The following is a 7758-nucleotide window of genomic DNA, read 5'->3' on the forward strand; positions in this document are numbered from 1 at the left end:
ACCAAAGGGCTTCTTTACTCTGGACGATGGAATATTTCCCTGTATTTTCCCCATTCTCAGCCAGATTTCAATCCTCTCACCAGCCACTACTATATCTGCAAAGCCAGTAACTGGACATCCCACCATCCTTTCAGCAAAAGTCCCCTGAAGGGTACCCATGAACAAATCCGACATCTCCCGATCTATCAACGGAGGTTGAACTCTGGCAGCCAACTCTCTCCACCTTTGTGCATACTCTTTAAACCCTTCATTCGGCTTCTGAGACATACCCTGCAACTGGGTGCGGCTTGGTGCCATGTCAGCATTAAATTGGTACTGTTTGAAGAAAGCATCTCCCAAATCCTGCCAGCTCTTTATATCTGATGATCTCAACTTGGTATACCACTCAAGAGACCCACCAGATAAGCTATCCTGGAAGAAGTACATCCAAAGCTTCGATCCATGGTGTAGGCAGATATCTTTCGGACAAAGGCCTGAAGATGAGTTTCCGGGCAAGAACTTCCATTGTACTTATCAAACGTGGGCACTTTGAACTTCTGTGGGATCATAATCCCCTCAACCAGCCCCATGTTTGTCATGTTGAAAGCCCCAGGAGTAGCATGGCTTTCCAGAGCCCTGATCTTTTCTGCTAATACCCGAATCTCCTTGTTCGGCGGTTGAACACCATACTGACCAAACTGCTCATTCAGCACAGAGAACTGATCTTCTTCTTTATCCTCCACAACCCCAAAGAAAGGAGGAAACTGATTATCCTTCGGAGTGTTGCCAACAGGACCTGGACCACCGCCTGCAGCAAAACCAAAACCACCACCATTGTTGATGAATACACCAGCATTCGTTGCCTTCCTTCTGAGATCGCCATCACCTCTAGAACCACCAGGACCATGGATGGAGTTACCCTCACGACTATTGCCATTATTGACAATCGAAGCCAGCTCTAGCCTCTCCACCTTCTCGGCGATTGCTTTCTGTTCCATGGCGAACCCATGCATGGCGTTGATCAACTCACTCATCTTCTCTTTCAACTTGAGAATGTCAGTGTTGGATGGATCCATCAGTTTGGGTTTGTTGTGTCTGGTAGGGTATCTGTGCGGACGAGCTACGTGCAGAGGAATGATTCTGCGTGCGCGAGCAATGATTCCTAAAATAATCAAACACGTTAGAAACCGACACCTGAAAAATAGAAGACAAGTTATTATGATTTATGCATGAATGCAATGTCTATCCATATGAGGAACATTCTGTCCTTCGATCCTGGCTTCGTTGAGACGAATAGTAATTTGACAGCAACATTCTGACATCAATCATCCGGATTTGCCGTACGGAACAAAAAGTTATGCTTTAGCAAAGATATCACCCGACCATGTGTGTGTTATGTAAGTGTAATACAGAAAAGCAAATAAAGCTTTGAGATCAATCACTGAATGATAATAACCATTGCATAACAAAAGTGCACAACACGTGCGAGAGTCATACATCACATCTGATACAAATCATCTTTACAACCTTCCAGAATCGGAAAGAAATACAAGCAAGTGAATTCCATCAACATGCCTGATGGTAATCCAACACATGATAACAACTGCAATAAAAGTCTAATCTGAAGAGGGTCCCACAGAAGGCTCTGCATCATCGACCATCCTGGTAAACTTCATAGTGAACCGGAGCTCAGTATTCTCCTGCTGAAGTCTTCCCACCTCTTTCTGGTGAATCTTCATCTGACGGAAATAATGGTCCCTCTCAGCAAGATAGTGATCTCTCTCGGTCATAATCTTCACTTTCTCTTCTTCCTTAACCCTCAGCTTCGCTTCCCACTCGGTGGTAAGGGCTTTGGCTCTAGCTTCCCTCTGAGTCTTCACAAGGACTTGTCTCTTCTTTTCATCGTCAATGACCTTCAAAGCTCTAACCAACTTCTCTTTGGTAAGGTCGTGTTCCTTCGTAGATGACTCTAAAGCTTGGCTAATCTTACAGTAATAGGCGGTGTCTTTCTCAAAACGCTTCACCTCTTGAGCATGTTTCCTAGCCTGGTCTTCTGCTTTCCCCTTGATTTCCTGATTAGCCAATTGAATTCTAGCAACACTCATTTCCATCTCAGTCTTCTCGGCTTGTAGTTGATCTCTGGTCCTTTTCATCTCAAAAAATTCTTCCATACTGACAGAAGAACGTGGCTCCTCAATCAACGGATACTAAAGATCACCCACAGGAAATGGCAAACGAGTGAGCTCAACCCTCTCTCTGAGCCAATCATCAAATGGAGGAAAAGACCTGTTATTAGCCCTACCAAAAGGAATCTTGCCTTTCCTTTGAATGTTGCGCCATGCATTAGACACTTGCCTCAACAATGATTGATTACCCTCTGTAGCGGTGTATTCGTCGCTATATGATCTATCAATTAAATCATAAGCTATGAGATACATTGAAATCTCGAGTCGCCACCGCACTTTTATTTATCCAAAGGATTGGCTAAAAAGCGAACAAAAGCCTAAGAAGTTTTACACGTAGAAAACTAATAAAAAGATCAGAGATTCTGGGTAAGGGGTAAATTACGCAATGGGAAGGTGTTAGGCACCCACTACGTCCTAGGTACTCCTAGGGAGCCCTTTTCACACTTGTTATGCAAAATTATTATTTGTTATGACATAAAGATTGTGCAAACATGATTGGGATGGTGAGAAAAGAATATACATTTTTATTATTATTGGGTTCGAACGGATGAACCCGTTGCCTACGTACCTTCCATCAAAGGTAAGGATCAGAACGCCGTAGTTCGGCTAAAAGATTTCCAAAAGTGGGTTGGGTTCAATTTTAAACACAAACCCTAGGTCTTACGTTATCCACGGGAGAAAACTCAACCTTATACAAACAACAACGTCCATCATGTGAGAACAGCTTCAACTTGCCAGAGAGGGGTTAACCCTATAATAGGCAAGGAAGGCTTATAATTCAATCACTAAAGACAGAAGGTGAGATTAACATCAACCACTAAGATAAATCAAACCTATAGCTCATGTATGAAAACATTAACAATGGACAAAGCCAAAACAATTGAGTGGATGAAGTTAACTGATTATGATTATGAAAATGGAGTCAAAGTATGATTAAGATCAATTCAAATGAGTATTATGAAAATGAAGTTTGAAAAAAAGGTCAAGGACTTGAGTCCAGGTTTTTAGTTAGAAAACATGAAAATGTTTGCACAACACTTATGTCAAGTTTGAAATCAAAGTGTGAAAAGTCTAGGATATAGTGAATGATGAATGGATGGAGATGGAAAGTAAAACTTCTTAGAAGGTTCACTTCTTGAAATCATATAGCAGATGATTCAAGTGTGTCCTTTGGAATAACAATTAATAATAACAAACAAGCAAAGCAAGCGAAAGCGGATATCGGATGCCAATCAATGGTCTTATACCAATCTCCTAAAACAAAATGGGATATCAGAGGCCACTCAATGGACTTACACCAATCTCCACAGGCAAAGAAATAAAAAGCGGATACCGGATACCAATAGATGGATTTACACCAGTCTCCTAAAACAGAACAGGATATCAGAAGCCACTCAATGGACTTACACCAATCTCCTCAGAAGAAAACAAAAATGAAACATGGAAGTCAACTGCCAATCTATCTGGACTTAGGTTAACTCCACAGTATGCTCACAGGAAATCCAATGCCACATCACAGGGACTTACAATGGATCCTCACATACAAGAATAAAAGCAACAATATGATCACAGGAATGCAAATGCCAACTTACAGGGACTTATAATTGCAACCTCTCATACAAACAGATGAACAAACTATGATCACAGGAAAACAGATGCCAACTTACAGGGACTTACAATGGATCCTCACATACAAGAATAAAAGCAACAATATGATCACAGGAATGCAAATGCCAACTTACAGGGACTTATAATTGCAACCTCTCATACAAACAGATGAACAAACTATGATCACAGGAAAACAGATGCCAACTTACAGGGACTTATAACTGCAACCTCACATACAGAAGCTAAACAGATCAAATTATGATCACAGGATAACAGATGCCAACTTACAGGGACTTATAACTGTATCCTCACATACAAACACACAGAAGATATGAGTGACCAATGAGGTCTTACACTCTATCCTTCCATATCACAGGAGCAAATGCCAAAGCAATGGACTTACAATTGTCCTCAATGGGTAAACAACAATAACAAAAGTCACACAGACAAATGATATGATCATGCACTAATGGCAATCGATGATGATGATAAATGCATAACATACAAGCAAGCAAGTGCACATGAAGCAATCAATCAATCAATGAATATCAGACAGCACACTCTATAGCCAAACAATGGGGGCTCATACAAGAGGGTTTGACTTTAAAAGTCCACTGTAATAGGTAAAGGTCGCTCTTAACCTGGCCATTGAGGGACTCAGGTGAAGCAGATGAAAAGGAGATGAGGGGTGTGCCTCATTGCTTCAATCTCAGAACAGAGAGAGCATATAAGAAAGTGTGGGAGTTCAGAAAGTAGGAACTCTCTCCACATTATTGACTCGATTAGATCTTGGGTATTTATCTCATTGCTTCCACCATGTAATGGGAGCAAAGAGAGGACACACTGAATAGTGGGGGATAGATTTCTTATCCCTACCTTCCACCAATTGCCTTACTTGAAGGACTTTTCCTGCTTGGGACAATTTTAAACAAACACAGACATTGCCTCTTAAGGAGGACTTCAGACAGTTTGCCCGGTCAAATAACAGACCGGGTCTCCAGACTACATGAAGAAGAAGTAATTATACCTCAAAGCAAATGCTAAAAAGCAAAGCAAGCAATCAAGTTCAAAGAACTTAGGCAACTAAAGTACCTGTAAAAGTCAAACTTATTAGCAAACAAGTCAACAGTCAAAAACCAAAAGGAAATGAACCAATAGTCATACAGAGGGACCAATTGTGCAAGGCACAAAGACTCAAGCATATGAGTCACCTACAAAACAAGGGTTAGCATGTGGCAAACAATCAAATTTAATCACATTAGAATGATCCTCAAGGCATTGGTGCTTAACCTGAAACAGATGAACTCAAACATAAGCTCAGAAGACCACTAGGACTAGCCTAGGGTCAAAGATGAAAGAAAAAGGTCAAGGCAGCAAGCAATATTCAATCAAAGTCAAATGCAATCATGTAGGAAGCAAACACAATTGGATTCAAACTTATATCATGCATCAAGGTCAATTCATATGCAAAAGGATGCAAAGCATGGCAAGAGAAGCATACAAAAGTCAACAGCAAAGACTTCATTCAAAAGTCAACTCAAACATTTTCAAAAATCATGAAATAAATCACACTCAATCCTAACATCTAACATAGCAAGCATGTCAAATTTCATGGCATTTGGATGAGAGGAAGGCAGTCAATGAAATTCATGAAGTCAAATCAAATTCAAGTAAGCATGGTGAAAGTCAACAAGCATGGGTCAACTTCAAAAAATCATATCAATTTGAAAACAGAAGAGAAATGAATGAGATTAACACCAATGCAAAGCTTGAGATGTCTAGTTATCACATATGAAATTTCATGATCATACAATAAGATTTGAGAATTTCACAAAAGATTTGGCAAGGCATAGCACAAAAAGTCAACAAATGACCAAGTATGGAAGAAAATTCTCAATCAAATGGAAAACAGCAAGATTAATTCCAAGAAAATTCATATATGAACTAGACATACAAGGGATCATTCATGCAAAATTTGGAGTCAATTGGATAGGAGGAAGCATGTGAACAAAAATCATACATTTGCATATCATTGGTGTGACACAAATTGTCACACCCTAGCTCAAAAATTCATATCTATCAAACCACAAATGAGAAATCCACAAACTTTATATGGAAATGAAGGTCAATGTGTCTAGTTTTACCACAAAAAAATTCAAAGGCATTGGATGCAACATGAGTATTTCACAATTGAAATGGCACAATGTATCATTTTGGCATACATGTCAAGAAAAAAAAAATTATCATTAAAAATCCAGCCAATGGAAAAATAATTAAAATTCACAATAAAATTCTAGACACATTCATGAGTATGAGAAAAAAATTTCATAATTTTTTGATGAAAATTGAATGAGAACTAAATTATGGAACTTGAGTGATAAATGGATGAAGCATAAGCAAACAAACATGAAACAATGGTCAACAAGGAAAATCAGCGTGGCAATTGTGTAAATATGTGTGGCACTTAGTGAAACGACTGCGTTTCAGGGGCGGCCAGGAAATGTTCTGATTGGCCCGCCCCAATGAAACAGTAACAAACGCAGCAACGGCCAGTGAGCTCCAAATTTCTGGGGATTTCATGCAGGGAACTAGGGTTTGGCAAACAGCATTCAACATTTCCAATCAAAATCACAGCAATCAAAAATCATAGCTCACGAACAAACATGGTAATGATGCAACCACACTCATGCACACTTAAACAGTACAAACCATACACATTCATGCAGAATTCTGGGCAAGATTTTAAGGTTTCAAAACGGCAGCATAGCATCATCATCATTCGACCAAACCAAAACAAATGACAGCATGGTATTATCAACATCAGCTTGATCAATCAACCAGAAACAACAGCAACATGTAACAATACATAGGTCAAACATCCACAACCAACACAACCAAATATCAATTCTGTGGATGCTGCAAGCAAGTTTAAAGGTTTCTCAAACAGCAGGGCATTGACAGCATTGGTATTCATCATCATGTTTCATTCATCAATTAAAACCAACAGCAACATGTAGCAATAATCATACCATAAACCAGCACCCATGTCCAAATGCAACAAACAACAGCATGTTAATTTTATGAACAAGTTTAGAGTTTTCAATCAGCAGGGCAAATGCAGCAATGGTATTCATCATCATCATTCAAATAACAAACCAAACAACAGCATTCAAATGCAGTTCATATGGTTTTTCTAGGCACGTTCATAAAGTCCCAAACAGCAGCAAGGTTTAATCATCATGGCAGCTCATGCTCATCATGTTCAGACATCAAATGACAAATTTCAAATGGACTCATTCACACAGCAAAGTCAGTGATAATGCTCTTCATGTAATCCACATTACAAATAACAAACCAACACAAACATGAAAACTTGTTGGGCGGAGTTTAAGGTTTAGATGGAACAGTGCTCATTTCATGTTCATGCTTAAAAACACGTTTCCAAAAGAATTGCACAGGAGCAGGGTAATGAATTAATATCAATAACATGTAAATACACAACAGCAACATCCTCAAGCATGTTCATGAACTCTGGGCAACAACAGTGGTAGGGTTTAGCAGCAGGTAAAAACATCAACTTGTTCTAGTGCCAGCATCAACAATTCAAATTCCAGTAGCATGGCAACAGTATGGTAGTGATGTTCATACAGCAAAAAAACAAAATCAAACAAAAGCATTCATGCGAACTTCTGAGAATCAATGCTAGGGTTCGAATATAACAGTGTCAATCATCACACAGACAACTTCAAACAGACACAATCAAAAGCCTGGCCAATGGAACCTCCCTATGCAACATCAAAATGACAACAAACCAAACACAACAAGTGGAAATCTGGGTGTAGCATAAGTTTGGACAGCAGCAGTATTCACTCATCAATGTTCAAACATGGAATTTCGAAATGTTCAGAAAATGAAACCAAGCATGCCAATAGCATCATCAAGCATTCAATACCACGAATATATCATCACTTTTCAATAAATCATC

This window comes from Lathyrus oleraceus, chromosome 3 (assembly GCF_024323335.1).
Source record: "Lathyrus oleraceus cultivar Zhongwan6 chromosome 3, CAAS_Psat_ZW6_1.0, whole genome shotgun sequence".
NCBI classification, from domain to species: domain Eukaryota; kingdom Viridiplantae; phylum Streptophyta; class Magnoliopsida; order Fabales; family Fabaceae; genus Lathyrus; species Lathyrus oleraceus.